The 14,405-nt window shown below is 32.9% G+C and overlaps 1 protein-coding gene across 2 annotated transcripts in view; it reads right to left on the bottom strand.

The window, feature by feature from the left end:
* Positions 1-4,078, bottom strand: part of LOC119638240 — a 30,047-nt gene extending 25,969 nt beyond the window's left edge. The window contains exon 1 of one of the 2 annotated variants that reach the window (XM_038034907.1): positions 4,057-4,078. The gene's annotated coding sequence lies outside the window, so the exon portion shown is untranslated. Of the gene's footprint in view, positions 1-387; positions 1,553-4,056 lie in introns of those variants that run through there. The other variant, XM_038034908.1, reaches the window with a different exon arrangement.
* Between the last annotated feature and the right edge of the window lie 10,327 nt (positions 4,079-14,405).

Below are 14,405 nucleotides of genomic sequence, written 5' to 3'. Positions count from 1 at the left end.
TTCTTGCGGAAAGTAAGAATGTTTTGCAAAGAGGTGTAATTTTTAATGTACGGTTCCATATTAATGGGTTGATATAAAAGCGGAGCATAATTTTTGTGTTCTACGACAAAAATAAGCGTTGAGTTAAGCAATATGGTGTAGGGTATTTAATAGCCGGCTTAGGCCTACTATAATGTTACCTCTGGTTTTTTTTTATTTTGTTTTTGTAATGATCAATCAATCACTCAAGGGATGTTTCCTAACCGCGTAAGACACAGCGGCGATCAGAAAGAATTGAGGAAATAGAAAGAAGTCGGCTGTATCCGCAGCCTACTAGGTGTGTGTGTGTGTGTGTGTGTGTGTGTGTGCAATCAATAAGTGTTATATTTTTATCGGCTAAACACTTACTATAGCTGCGATCAGGTATGCCCGATTGCATTAAGCTGTGAGCTTGCGAACACTGGTTTGTAATATGTGTGTGTTTATAAAACGTGGGGACCTTTCAAATACTTTGTACCTCTTTTTTCTTAGATTGTATTGCCATATGTGATTTTAAGTTTGCTTACTCCATTTCAATCTTTCCTGCAGCTGAATTTTTGCAAATTATTGACTAAATAAGATTTCTTGTCTTTTTTAAAAAATGCGTTAATAACTCAAATTCGGTGAAAACAGTCAAAATAAAGTTATAATGTGACCTTTTACTTAATTAGCAAACATCAAAATTCCATTAGCCTTTCGTTAAATATTTACAATTTCTTTTCAGGAGGAATATTTGAGCAAAAACCTTATTATAGAAGGTTTTTAACCAACAATTTCCTATTCTCGATGAAATAAAGTAGGGTTTGAATGAATGTGAAATCATGTTAACAACATTAACAAATGAACAAATTACTATACTAAATGGATTATGAGAATTCATTGTTAATGTAGTAAGAGATAAAAGCCGCGCCGTAAAGTTTTCGAACGAAAAGTCTTCCTCTTTCATTGGTCCACTGGAAAACGGTCCAAGACGTCTAGAAATGAAACGCTTGTGTCTGGCTGCATCAAATAAATCAAGAATCGAAATTCTTTAACTCTTTGAAACAGAGAAATTTTAAGAGTTTCCTGTTATTGTGTCGGTCCTTTTAAAACCTTTAATGTAACTAAAGTATTATGAACAGGATGTTAACACATTTGATTTTGCGCGATTTTTGATATTTCGAACCGAACCATTTTCATTAGCGTTCGTTTGTCCAGAATACTCCACTGTACCAAATTTCATGAAAATGTTTTAAAAAAATTCCAGCCTGCGGGTGGAAAACAAAAAAAACAGAACAAGCAGACAGGCAGACGGACAAATGGACAGGCAAGCGCAAATTGACTTAGAAAGCGTTTACTAACCAAAATCTAAAATCGAGTAGATTTTATAAAATACGCTTATCAAGTGCGTCTGGCATGCAAGCACAGCGTAAAGACCTGGTTTTCGTTTAGTTAAGCCAGTTAAAAAAATTGTAGGCAATTGTTCGTCACAAGGCGCTTGCCTTAAGCATTTTTTCAAATGAATTGTTTTTTTTTTTTTTTGGTGTTTTTAAACCTTTAGCCGATTTATGAACTTTAGCTTAGCTAATTTTTTTTTTTTTTTTTTGTACTGAAAGGAAAACATTCTTGCTAACGTAGGTTATTGTTGTTTAGCATCTATAAAATGTCGTTTTTAATTAAAAAAAATGTTCGCTATTTGTCATATTTTACTAAATTACTTTTGATTAATAAAAGTCGACTACAAATATTTTAATTAAATAATGAATTTTTTAACTACAACGTCTGTACGGAATAAAACTAAAAGCGAACCTTCATAGATTATGAATTTTTTACAATAAGTAAAGAAAGGAACAAAAACGAATATCCTGAATAAATTTAATTTTACTTTAATCACACATACAATGAATAGTCAGTAGCCTGTCGGCGTTTTATTATGAATTTCTTCATTCACTCTAGCATAGTAAAGGTACATTTAGTTTATTTTTTTGTTTGTAACGAGTATATGTAAATAGAGAGATTTCATTCGTGTAACATAAACGAGTCTTTAAAATACTTTAACAATGTCCGTCTGCTGTATCGTCTGTTCGAATTCTCCGAGAGTCAAACATTAAAACAGAGGCGGAAAAGATTTGGAAGATAGAAAGAAGATGTTTCTGCTTGAATACCATAGATCCAGTTTCGACTTAGATATCGTTTGATGATAGCTGCAAACTAAAGCATATTTTGAAAAATTTTTTACAGCAACCTATTAAATTGCTTCGGAATACTAAAATCAAAAACGAAGAAAAGGAGCAAACTCAGAAAAATCTAAGCCTTGTTGTTTGTGTTGTTACTGTATGTTGACAGGATTTAACTTCTGACAAATACTTTGTCCAATTTTTTATGATAATCACAACAACATGAAAACAGTCAATAAAACAACGTAGAGAATGACTCATGGAACTACTCCATTATATTTACATGCACCAGCAAACTTATACATACAATCAAATAAACATAGAGTAAGTCAATGATAAAAAGTCAATAAAATGTCATGACAACCACAATATGGTAAACATGAAAACAAATATTTATAAAAGTGTATGTGTGCAAATATGTATATATACATATATATGTATATTATACTTATCTATATATAGGCAAACTTGAGAATTAAAAACTTGTACATACAATAAAATATACATTAAAAACACAACTACATGAAAATATGTTTCCGCTCAGTCGATAAGATATATATATAAGATATATATATATATATATATATATATATATGTGTGGCCAAATAGAGCATAACAATCCGAAAATAAGGATTTATGATAGACTCTTGCAGTTTTGTCCAAGTAGAACACAAAAAAATAATAGTGTACTGTAAAAAGGCTGAAAAGTCTCGAGGCTGCCAATAAATAATAAATTTTCTACCATTTAAAGCGCCGGGTATACTAGATCTCTCATGTGGTTTATAACATTTAAAAGCCCCAGCTTAGGATCCTAACAATAGTATATTCACTAAAAAAACTTCAAGGTCATTTTACCTTTACAAAGTATTTATTATTTTTTCTCTTTATAAAAATAACAATATTTACCTCCCAAATGCCCAAGTAGGCAGACGATCTGGGCTAACAGTGCTCGTGGCTTCAAATCTAAAGCGCAGAAGGGTTTTCAATTAAGCAGACAGATTGTCCTAGATGCTATATCACGCCCTGAACTAGGAAACAAGCTACCAGAAACGAGCTAGTAACAAATTCCAGAACTTTTCACCTCATGACACCTAACATTACATTTCTTATTTTTTATTTATTTATGTTACACAAAGTTACAGAGGGACAAACGCGGAGACGTTTACTTAGATCGGTCCTTAAAATTATTTACTGCGCTCAACTAGAACTCTAAAGCTATGTTGCAACTAAGGAAAAACATTAAGTAAACTAAACGCGATTCCAAATTACGATTTTTATAAGCGTATTCTCAGCAACATCACAGACACATGACACAAATCACAAAAAATTATTTGTTTGTTGGTTATGGGATTTAGCAAATCTACTTTATAATAAAAGAGAGAGTTTTCTTACGGCTATTTCTTCAGAATACCAGAACTGATACAAAATACAAGCAACTTTAATAAGAGTAAGCGTCGTTTTCTTTTATGACTAGTGATCCATCACAACGCCAAAAAACGTGTTTTAGGGTAGATATGGACTCAGGCATATTTTAGCGGACTCGGACATACTTTAGCTCAACCTTAGCAGCTTATGAAAATGATATGATAAGCGAAATATATTTCCCTCTCTTAAGGTCTTAAACGAATCATTTACGCAGGTAAAAGAATTGAGGGAAAGGAAAAGCATGCAATTAAACGAACAAATTGCTCAATTAAACAAATTGATCTGTTAAAGACGTTGTTTATTATATTAAGAGGATTTTTTTACAATGCACCAACTGTGGTACGCGGCAATATTAAGTTTGCGCGAATGTAAACAACACGCAGAAGGACTTGAGATAAACCCAACTTTTATTATGCCGATCGAATCAAAATTACTTTCTGAACAGATTTCAGCTTACCTGTCTACATGTCCGTCCGTCCGTATTCACCTGCTTATATTGTTTTCTTGTGTTCAGCCCACAGGCGGCAAATTTTGATATATTTTAATGAAATGCGATACAGTGACATGACGCTGAAAAAAATGATTCAATCGGTTCAGACACCTGCTCGGCAACTTCCCATATGTAGCGCCTTATCTAGAAAAACTAGTTGTATGAGTAACTGCAGCATGCCGTGGCTTACTATAGCGCTTCTACTTGTTTAAACTTGAATTTTTCTGGAGGAACAAATATATAGTCATTTATTCTTTTCTTCGTTATCCATTCTCTATTAATTAAATTAAACCATAGCTACGTACATGCTCGGAGTGCTGTGCAACGCATTCAATTGTCCTGTTTTTGACATTTTGTTTTACACGTTGGTTCCATTTAAATGTTGCCCATCTATATATATCGATAATTGAACTCGTTAACTAACTAAGCTTCACAAAGTAAGTACCCTGTCTTCAGATTCAATTGATTAATGAAATGTAGGAAAAACCAACCAATTATGAAAGAATTTGTTATAGATTGTAATAAAACCTCATAATTCGAGTTCTACAGCCCGTGATGTGTCTATTAAAAGTGAGTAAAACGGACACATACCCAAGAGTTGTAATTTAACTCAAAGTAATTAACCTAACTATGTTAACTAGGTTAAGTATTTATTAATTCATTAGCATACCCTTTGTAACACTGGAAAACTAATCAAAATAATTTAATCAATCTATGCCAATCTCTCAATGGTGCGATCCCAGATAAATCTCTAAACCATGCCATTTCTCCCCTCGGATAGTTACAGCCGGCCCCAATAATGAAAAAGCCTGATACAGTTCGTAAAACGTAAAAACGTTTTCGATACCTGCAACTTCTTCTTTTTTACCACTACCCATCCCCCATTACTAAATATATTAGTGACCACATTTTTTCTTCTTTTATTACATTTCATGATATGGTTGCATACTTAGTTATGTTATTAAATTACTAACTAGCACCTAGAACTCTTCACGGCTCCTTGCTTGGTGTGTGTAATTTCAGCTATGATTCTCCGAGCACTGTCCAACTTCGAATATAAAGCAACCACGATATTTGTTTTCTGCTCACCGACCTGCATAGCCGCTTCAAACTGATATATTTTTCAACAGAACCAATATATTTTGGTTCAGCTTTTCATTTATCTTAATAAATATTTGTAGCGCGATTTAAAATTTATAATTTAAATATTCTTTCCTTTTCGGATACCCTTATATGTGCCGGATTTCAGACGAACGCATTTCTTCAAATTATGCCTTTTTGCTTCTTAAATAGTATAAGTATAGAATCCAGTATGCTTTCCCTATGACATGTATATATATATATATATAAATAGATTTTCATCAAAAGCTTGTATTCCAATTCCAGCTGATCGAGTGAAACACATACGACTAACAAGCACCAAACGAATTTGGTACAATTGCGTTCAACGTTGAAAACCTAAACTACACTCCAAATGAATAGTGGGCTGGAGCCTTAAGAAGTTAGAGCTTTGAATTTTGTTGCATGCGCGAGCCTAAGGTGTTTATGCTTACTCACTGAGATTTATTATAATTGCAATGTACTTATATTACATTTAACTTCATTTTAAGAGCTAACTCTTCTATAGAAACAGTGTTCAATAAAAAAAAAATTGATATTAATTTGGAGGATTCGTATCGTTTTATCTCTAATGTATAAAGAGCTTACGAAAATTTTTGCGTATGAATATCTGATTGAAAAACCTCGAATCAAAAACAAATTCCCACCAAAGGATAAATTTTCGTTAATGCTTCAGTGAAAGAAGTTTCAATTCAATATATTCCAAAATTTCTAAATTTTTATTGTAATCTCCATCTCATAAAATTATATCATAAATGAAATCAGTTCTAGTACTAAATTAAAGTGAAAGGTATATTGTAATATCGGACAAAAATAAATGAATACGGAGGTGCTAACTTCGCTGAACAAATTCTTCACTGGAAGAAAGTCTGAAAAATAATATCATCATTTAGGAAAAAATTAAATCGATACGGAGATATTAACTTGACCTAATAAATTTATGATTGGATAAAACCTCGAAATCAAGAGAAACTAAAGCAGACTTTAACAGGCCGTGACAATGCGTAACCAAACATAGGTATAATAACTAAAGCTTATTTGCTGTAATATTTTAAGCTAATAATATAAATCGATTGTCGACAGTTGTCCAATTAGCGTATTGTAATTGTATATCTCAGATATTGGCGTGCCTATAGGTCTGTTTCATAACGTATGGTCTTTTAAAGCAACGATCTAGTAAAACGGAAATGTTTCTCCATTACTATCATTACGATATACTTAACAAAATAAGTCAAAAATTTATCTCATATAAGTTTTCTGTTGACATAAGCAGCATGAAATTTTCTTTAACCTTACACTTGAGGTTATAAGAGCATTGAATAGTTTTTCAATTAATTGTCCTTAAGAGCTCACAATGATTGGTTTGGAAATTCAATTCGACGCTGAAAATTGACCCATAAACGATCGGAAAATGTATTCGACAATTCTGCTAAATTGCTAAATTCATCCAAAAGAGCCCTAGAAAAAAAATGCAAGTAAAATGTTTATCTTCACTTTGCAATGAATTCGAGACACTCATCAGAAAAGTAAACAAATGATCGTACATCGTACAGATTTTCATATTTAGATGAGCTTAACCTTGATGGGTGAGGAATTTTGTGCCCGATATTCGGTCTAGATTGAGGAAATAATAAAAATATTGATACTTTTCTTTTTCTCTTTAACCTCTCTTTCCTCTCAGGCTAACGACTTAACTCATGTGAGAGTTTCAGAGGCAAAAAAAAAAATTAAGTCAGATGAATGGATCTCAAAAGTCCGTCTAAAAGGTAAAGATTTTGGAATCTTTCTTACATAATTTTGACGTTTGCAAACGCATTCAAGGAACTAATATCTCTTCGTCTTCTTATAAAAGACAGAATAAGATTGAAGAGAAACCTAACAAACAGTCACCAATATCCCCAATTAGGCATTTATTGTTTTAAAAGACAAGTGAAAATTACGTAATCAAATCTTAGAAATCAAGAGCAAAATATTGCCATGCGATAAGTATCTTTCTAACATATCTAGGTAGAGATGCGTCGTAAACGCACTTATGCACATGTCTATGCTCTACTAAAGAGAGATATACAGGAAATTTTATGTGTATTTAATACTTTTGGGAGATAGACGTACGTATGTGGTATGTGGCATTAAGAAGAAATCTATTTTGACTTGTGCACACATGCCCATTTATATATGCAAGTAAGTATTCTCGTGTTGTGTGTATTTGTATAAATTTTTATAGATTTTAGTTGTTGTGCTCTTTTTCTTGTTGTTATTATTATTATTCCGGAATATCAAATGCATTACAACTTACTGTTAACAATATGATACATTAAGAAAAAGTATGTAAATGATGCAAGTTTGTACAACTTTTGTATATGTACAATGAATACTCGTAAATGTATATATGTATGCATGCATGTATATGGGAGAAGTACTTTGTCTCTATCCATCGGCCATAGTGAAATTCGTTCAATGCATAGTAAGATTTTAAAATTCCTCAAGTACATGATGTTTAACATGGTATGCAACAGCAGCAATAACAACAGTAACAATCAATATAATGACATACATACACTAATATTATATAGAAATCGACGAATAGATATAAATAAAGTATAAATTTGGAAAACAAAATTTGGCACAGGTTAGATTTTGTTGTTGCTCTCATACTTTACAATATTTTAAAACTGACACGTATTCGTACCTTAAAAAGGGAGAAGACATTTGTGCATGTGTGTGTGTGTGTGTAGAACTCATAAGGACATGTGGTATACCATACAATGCTTACTTGTAGTGCATCTCTCTTTGTTAAAGAAACTGATAGTAAAGGATTTATTGATATCTTTCCGGTTTTGCAACTCGAGGAAATTAAATGCTTCTGCCAAGCAAGAAGAATAATAGAACGTGCATCAAATAAGGAACAGGCGAAGTAAACAAGATTTAAGTTCTATCAAATCTTCAAAATTATATGAAGGTATATCGGTCTTTACAATAGCAACTTACGCTGCCACAAAGGACATATCTTCGTAAAGTAAAGAAAATCATTTCCCTTTGTTCTATCAGCTTGAAGTATGTCACAATTGTTCAAACTGAGTTTTGGATATCTAAATTGTTCAGGTATTATCACTATCTGAGAATTTTGCCAAAGGTATTGTAAAATTCTATGATGCAGCAGTTTTACATTATATCCGCCTAAGTGTATGCCGTAATTTATATGAGTGCAAGATTATTGCCATTTTCTATTGTCAACTTTCATAGTTTCAAGCCATATTTGCCTACACGCATGCAATAATTTATATAAGCGGATAATTATTTCAATCCCTAAATTGAAAAGTCTTTGGAACTTTCTTTGTTTCAGACCATACTTGCGTAAATATATGCAATGCCAAAATCTAACTTCTCTGAAATACTCTCAACCTGTGTAAGGGACTTTTTTGAAATTTTCATAGAATCCATAACGTTCCACATTTCTAGACCATATCCACATTTACACAGTTCCACGTTTTCAGACCATATCTGCCCAAACGTGCACAATGATCAAAATATTATCTCTACAAAATGTGATTTATTTAAGTGAAAAATCACTCTCATGAAATGACTTTCTTTGGACTTTCACAGTTTCAGACCATATCTGCCTAAATGCATGCAATAATGTATAAGAGCCGACAATTATTCCCACAAGTAAACGTCAATTCCTAAATTAAAAAAGACCTTCGAACCTTTCATATTTTCAGAACATATGCTATTGTTTAAAGGTAAGCAATGATTTAGGTAATCAGAATAAGTTTCCTATAAAATATTCGGAATCCCTTCAAAACACTCTTTGCATATTTGCCCTCCTATAATCAAAATATTATTCCCACAAGCTATCCGCAATTCCTCTTCTATGCTACCGTATTATTGCTATAAAATAATATCAATCCTTTAATAAAAATTAAAGCAAACAAATTCTATGTAAAATAAATGGAAAAGTAAAAATATATAAATTCTGAGCTTAGACAATAGATGCCTATAGGCATGATAGTATAGAAATTCCGGGATATTGTCTGTTTCTCTCTATCATAAATAATTGTAATCAACGCTGGTAAGTAATGATAGGAAAGAAATGTATTTCTTTCCAACCCAATAGTGCAAACATTACGTTAATCATTCTACTGATTCTCTCGGGAGTTTATTGTTAGTAAGCATTAAGCATTTTATTCCTAACCTTATAGGCTTCCGCTGAGACCGTGTGGTTGCAAGGAGTTTTCGTTGTCCTTTTAAAAACTAACAACAATCTTCGCTTTATTTATTCTTCTACGAGTATACTTCTCTTCAAGAATAATATGTTTTACTATTATTGTTGGCAAGAAATGTTTAGCCAGCCATATTATTGCGGGAACGGAACGTACTTGAATTTTTTTAATGTACGTCAAACGAAGCTTAGCTAAACCCTAAAAACAAGTCGAGTCATCTCAGTAAAAGCACACAAAACTATCGGGTGGGAGGACTCCTTGCCTTCTACCCTCTTCAAACTTATATCTTGGTAACGAAAATATATTGAAATGTTTCGAAAGTTCAACCGCCCCGCTACTATCGTTCATTAGATCGGTCTTCATACTTTATATTTGGAATTTGTGGAAGGATCTTCGAATGAAACTTTTCTACTATTAAATCATATTAGAATCTCAAATCTCAAGTCAAATATATATATATATATATTGCATTAAAATCTAGATGTGTTTCCTTTGATCTCACAAACGAAATGACAAAATAAGTATATCGTCATCATGAGGTGGCGATTATATTGTAAATGGGAAGACAACAAAGAACAACGTTTTTTTTTTTTATTCAACACAGTAGGACACTCAGCGTGCAATACTTGAAGAAGTATTCCTTCATATTTTTAATAACAAAACTCCAAAAGAAAATCTAAGAGTTCGGAAATTAATAAGAAAAAATTCTAGAGAACAACAAAACCTTAAAGTAAAGAAATTTATATAATCCTTGCATACCGTTGCAGGGATAGGATTAGGAAAGACCACAACGTTTTCGTATTTAAAGTGGGACGCAAACTTTCCTTATTCAAAACTATGAAAATCGCTAAGTGTGTAATTAAAGTTTTTGTTTGATTAAAAAGAACCCAAAGTCAACTAAGCAAACTACTCTACTTACAAAAACTACTGATTTTTCATATTCGATCGATGAATATATTTCCGACCAAACACAACAACAGAAGAGAAACTGATGAGTATGAATGGCATGTCAAACAGCTTTGCTCAAACAGCAGTTGAATAGGGATGTGTTTTTGAATTTTCTTTAAAATGAAAAAATTATCAAAACCTAGAATGATTCGATGTTTATTTAACCAAAACTATATGAGGACAAACGGGAAATAGTAATAGATAATCGTCTCTAATGCCTTGTATGCTATAGTAAAAAAATGGCTAACTAAACACATGATCGTAGCAACATCTTAGTTGAAGAATACGTTGCTATTACTAAGGTGGTTGTGAAGCGAAATAAGAGAACGATATGGTAATAGCTAACTTAAGATGATTTAATCTTAGCCATACTTATTTCACATAGACCAGTACATAAACTCTGAAATTAGTGCACGAAGAAACTACTACCAAGAGTTATGCCGTTTGTTTCAACTTCGCATCAACAATAGCTTTCAGGAGAGCATCAAAACCGTTTTACAGGAAAATAAAATTGGATTTTGGAGATTGGGATTTTCGGATATGGTTTCGGCGCTTCAACAACGAATTGAAGAGTGAACTGCTCTGTATTCTTCAACCAAAGCCCTCATCGTCTACGATCTGTATGTCATCAATATTTTTAAATGCCAAATAAATTTCGTTTATCGATCACGTGCAAATTGGTAAAATAACATGGCAAGCTTGTAGCTTTTGGAACCTATTCGATGAAAAACTTCATGAGACGGGTCCAAGTTTGAATAAGAAAAAAACGATTTTTCATTAGGACACAAAAATCTTTCGGCGATGATCAATTGAAGGAGATACTGAAACAACCAGAAAATGCCTCTAGAACACTTGATCTGATCCCGCCTATTGAGAGTACCATCACCGTTACATTGAAAGTTATTCCTATGGAATGGCGAAGATCTAAGAACCTATTTTATATCTAAATAAATCTCTGTGCGGCAGACCAGTCTCAATGTCTCACCTTTTTGTAACCGTCAGCTTGTTACACGTACAGGGGGCATCTCCTGAATGATGTCATATTAATGAAAAAGAAAAATACGTCGGAGCACAAGTTTTATGATGAGATATGTGCTTTAAATATTCGTTGAAAAGTATACTAAATTTGCGGAAGATTGTACTGAGTAATAATTGTTTTAATTATACCATAGATAAGTAAGAAAATTATACTCAGCCGAAAAAGAGGTAAATATTTATGCTCTATGATATTAAATGAGCGCGGCTTGTTTTTTCTATTTTCAGCATAAAAGAGAGAATCTATATACAATATATTATATAAAAAAACACAGAAAGCAAAAGTGTTCACAGTGTTTATCTCACGGGCGAACAGGCGTTGCAACCTTGTCCTTCGAAAGTTTTGTGTCATTTTCAAATTCATTTGCAAACTTATGGGCGATATCTTCATTTCTGCGAACGTTTACCGCAGATACTACGCAGTTGGGTAGACAGACTGATGGCCAGGCGAACAGGCGAACATGCTAGCTTGACAGCTTTTGAAGCCTGTGCATTATAAAGGTACTGAAAAGGAGTTTAAATTTTGATATAGTATATTGTTGGGCAAGGCAATGTGGCCAATTGATTAATTCTCTCATTTTTCATTGATTTATTTGCTATAGTTCATGAGTAACGAGCAAATTTGTTATTCGTTTTGAAAAACAGAGGTGTTCTCGCTTTACGTGATGCTATAGGCGTGTTCTTAGACTGATTTGGCCCATTTTGAATGCCAAGCTGAATGGAAGTACTTTCAATGTTTCCGCCAAATTTCATGGGCAAATATTTATAAGCCACTGAGAAAAATAAAAATGTCTCTATAGCTTTTAGATAAACTGGAGTTAACTGGTTTCAACTAAGGCAGGAAATCGGGCAGTGACATCTGCAATGACTAGCCTTTAGAAGAAGTTACTAGTCAAGCATCAAACAGGCAAATCACGTCCGCATCGTAGCTTAAACCTCAAATCAAGATAGCGATATGCTTACAAGAGACATTGCACAGACGCGCAGACGGACATGCTTAAATAAAATGCAGAATTTGACGCTGATTAAGAATATATATGCCTTGTCGAGTCTTCGCAGTTTCCTTCTGGCCGTTGCAAACGTTTCGCGAATATGGATATATACATCGTCCTTCGCTGATGGGTATAAAAACATAAATTATATCCGCCAGATTTTTTAACAACGCGTCAAGTATTGCCACGAATCGCAAATAGATAATTATTCGTTTAATAACTAATCTTAATTAAGCAAATATTAAGTGATGTGAGCTTACAATGCTGACCGACATTTTCATATTTAAATTTCTTACAACGCATGGCAAGCCCTTTGCTCTTGGAAATATTGCATTTCGTAGCAAATACTTCAATTTATTGTCAACTAATCTTCTAATATGCATGACTAATGCAATGTCGACCAATAAACTGAGGTGTCAGAGGGTAAGAATAGTCAACGTTGACAGTTTGATGCTGACAACTAATGAATAACATTGACTTTACAGAGATGATTGCCTACACTTTCCTAGACTGTGCATGTTTGAACAAACACAAGTTAACTGTAGGAAAATTTTCTTGTGATTATCAGGTGGAGTTATTTCTGAACTATAATTAATCAAAATCTTGAAGAGAATGCTTAATAAATGCTTAATAATGAAAACTCCATAACGAAGTGAAGAGAAAGTTAGAAAAGAAAGAGAGAGATATAAACTTACGTTAGAGATGTTCTTAATGATACTTTATCGTACTTGTATGTGATGTAAAGCCAAAAACAAGTAAAAAAACTCAACATAGTTTTTACATTTTAGGGAATTTTTATCACATTTCGTTTTAAATATGTTATAAAGAAATAATACCTTTTACTTTAAATTTGAAACGAAAACGTTCGTATTATACCCTCACAGTAAGTCAAGTCGGTAAATTCCCCAATTATTCAAACTTACCTTCTTTAGCAAATTCTTTACGTTAAATTATAGGAATTTTAAATAAATTTTAGGGAAACCTTTCTTACAACATCGTTTGCATAAGCACGTACATTGAACGGATATCCATTACATTTAAAAATACCATAAATATTTCATTACGTGCTGTCAATCAGTCAGTCAGTCAGTCAGTCAATATGAAAAGAAGAGGGGAACAATTTTGAACAACAAGCATTTATTGCGCACACAAATGCTATACGCCACAAATTGGTTAATATTTTTTTAATCTAACTGAACTATCCACACAATTGAATGGTTTTTCTTGTTGCAAATAATTCATTCACGTAAAGTAAATCAGTAAAAAAAAAATCTTTGATACGAATTTTAGATACCCATCATCTAAGCTAAATATATGGGATCATCCCTTTTATGGTTCAGCAATTAAATGGTGGTAAAAGGTGATAATTGATTGAGATTTGGATCAAGGTTTGTTCGGCGCTAGCCATTACTCGTGGAATCAAGTAAGTACATTGCATATAGAACATCTTAAAACTTGTTACGAAAACAATGAATCCACGGTCACGTTTCGTGTGCGTCGGGTGAGCTCATACGACTCCAAAAACAAGGAATGTTGCCCCTCCATTTCTTATAATGTTTCTATGCTTCGCTACGTAAGTCAAGTTAAGTTTGGCTAAACTTGATTAGAATTTTTTCTACCCGCTGGCGCTAAATCTGATTACATTTTCCAAAATTTGCGAAAAATCTTCCTACTACAGGTTATAAGTTGTTAGAAGAAATTCATTTGGAAAATTTCCTGTTCTTCAAGTTCCAACTTTTTTTTTACCTTTCTGAGGTGTACCGTGGGACAAATTAGAAATCTCACACACACATAAGCGCATTCGTAACCATATTTCGATATAAAGCTATACGAAGACGACACTCGAACACCTAATCTCAGGCGAGAACGGCGGATGTAGCACAATATAATGGGTGAGAATCCTTAAGAGTCCGCTAATTGGCAGTACGCTGTCACTTGCAAAAAAGAATCATGAATGTGGATGGAAAGTTTTAATATTCTTATTTCAGCTTCGATGTTCACT

Source organism: Glossina fuscipes, unplaced genomic scaffold, assembly GCF_014805625.2.
Source record: "Glossina fuscipes isolate IAEA_lab_2018 unplaced genomic scaffold, Yale_Gfus_2 86, whole genome shotgun sequence".
Lineage (NCBI taxonomy): Eukaryota > Metazoa > Arthropoda > Insecta > Diptera > Glossinidae > Glossina > Glossina fuscipes.
Note: the sequence above shows the minus strand (reverse complement) of the source record. Positions and strands in the feature narration are given on the sequence as shown.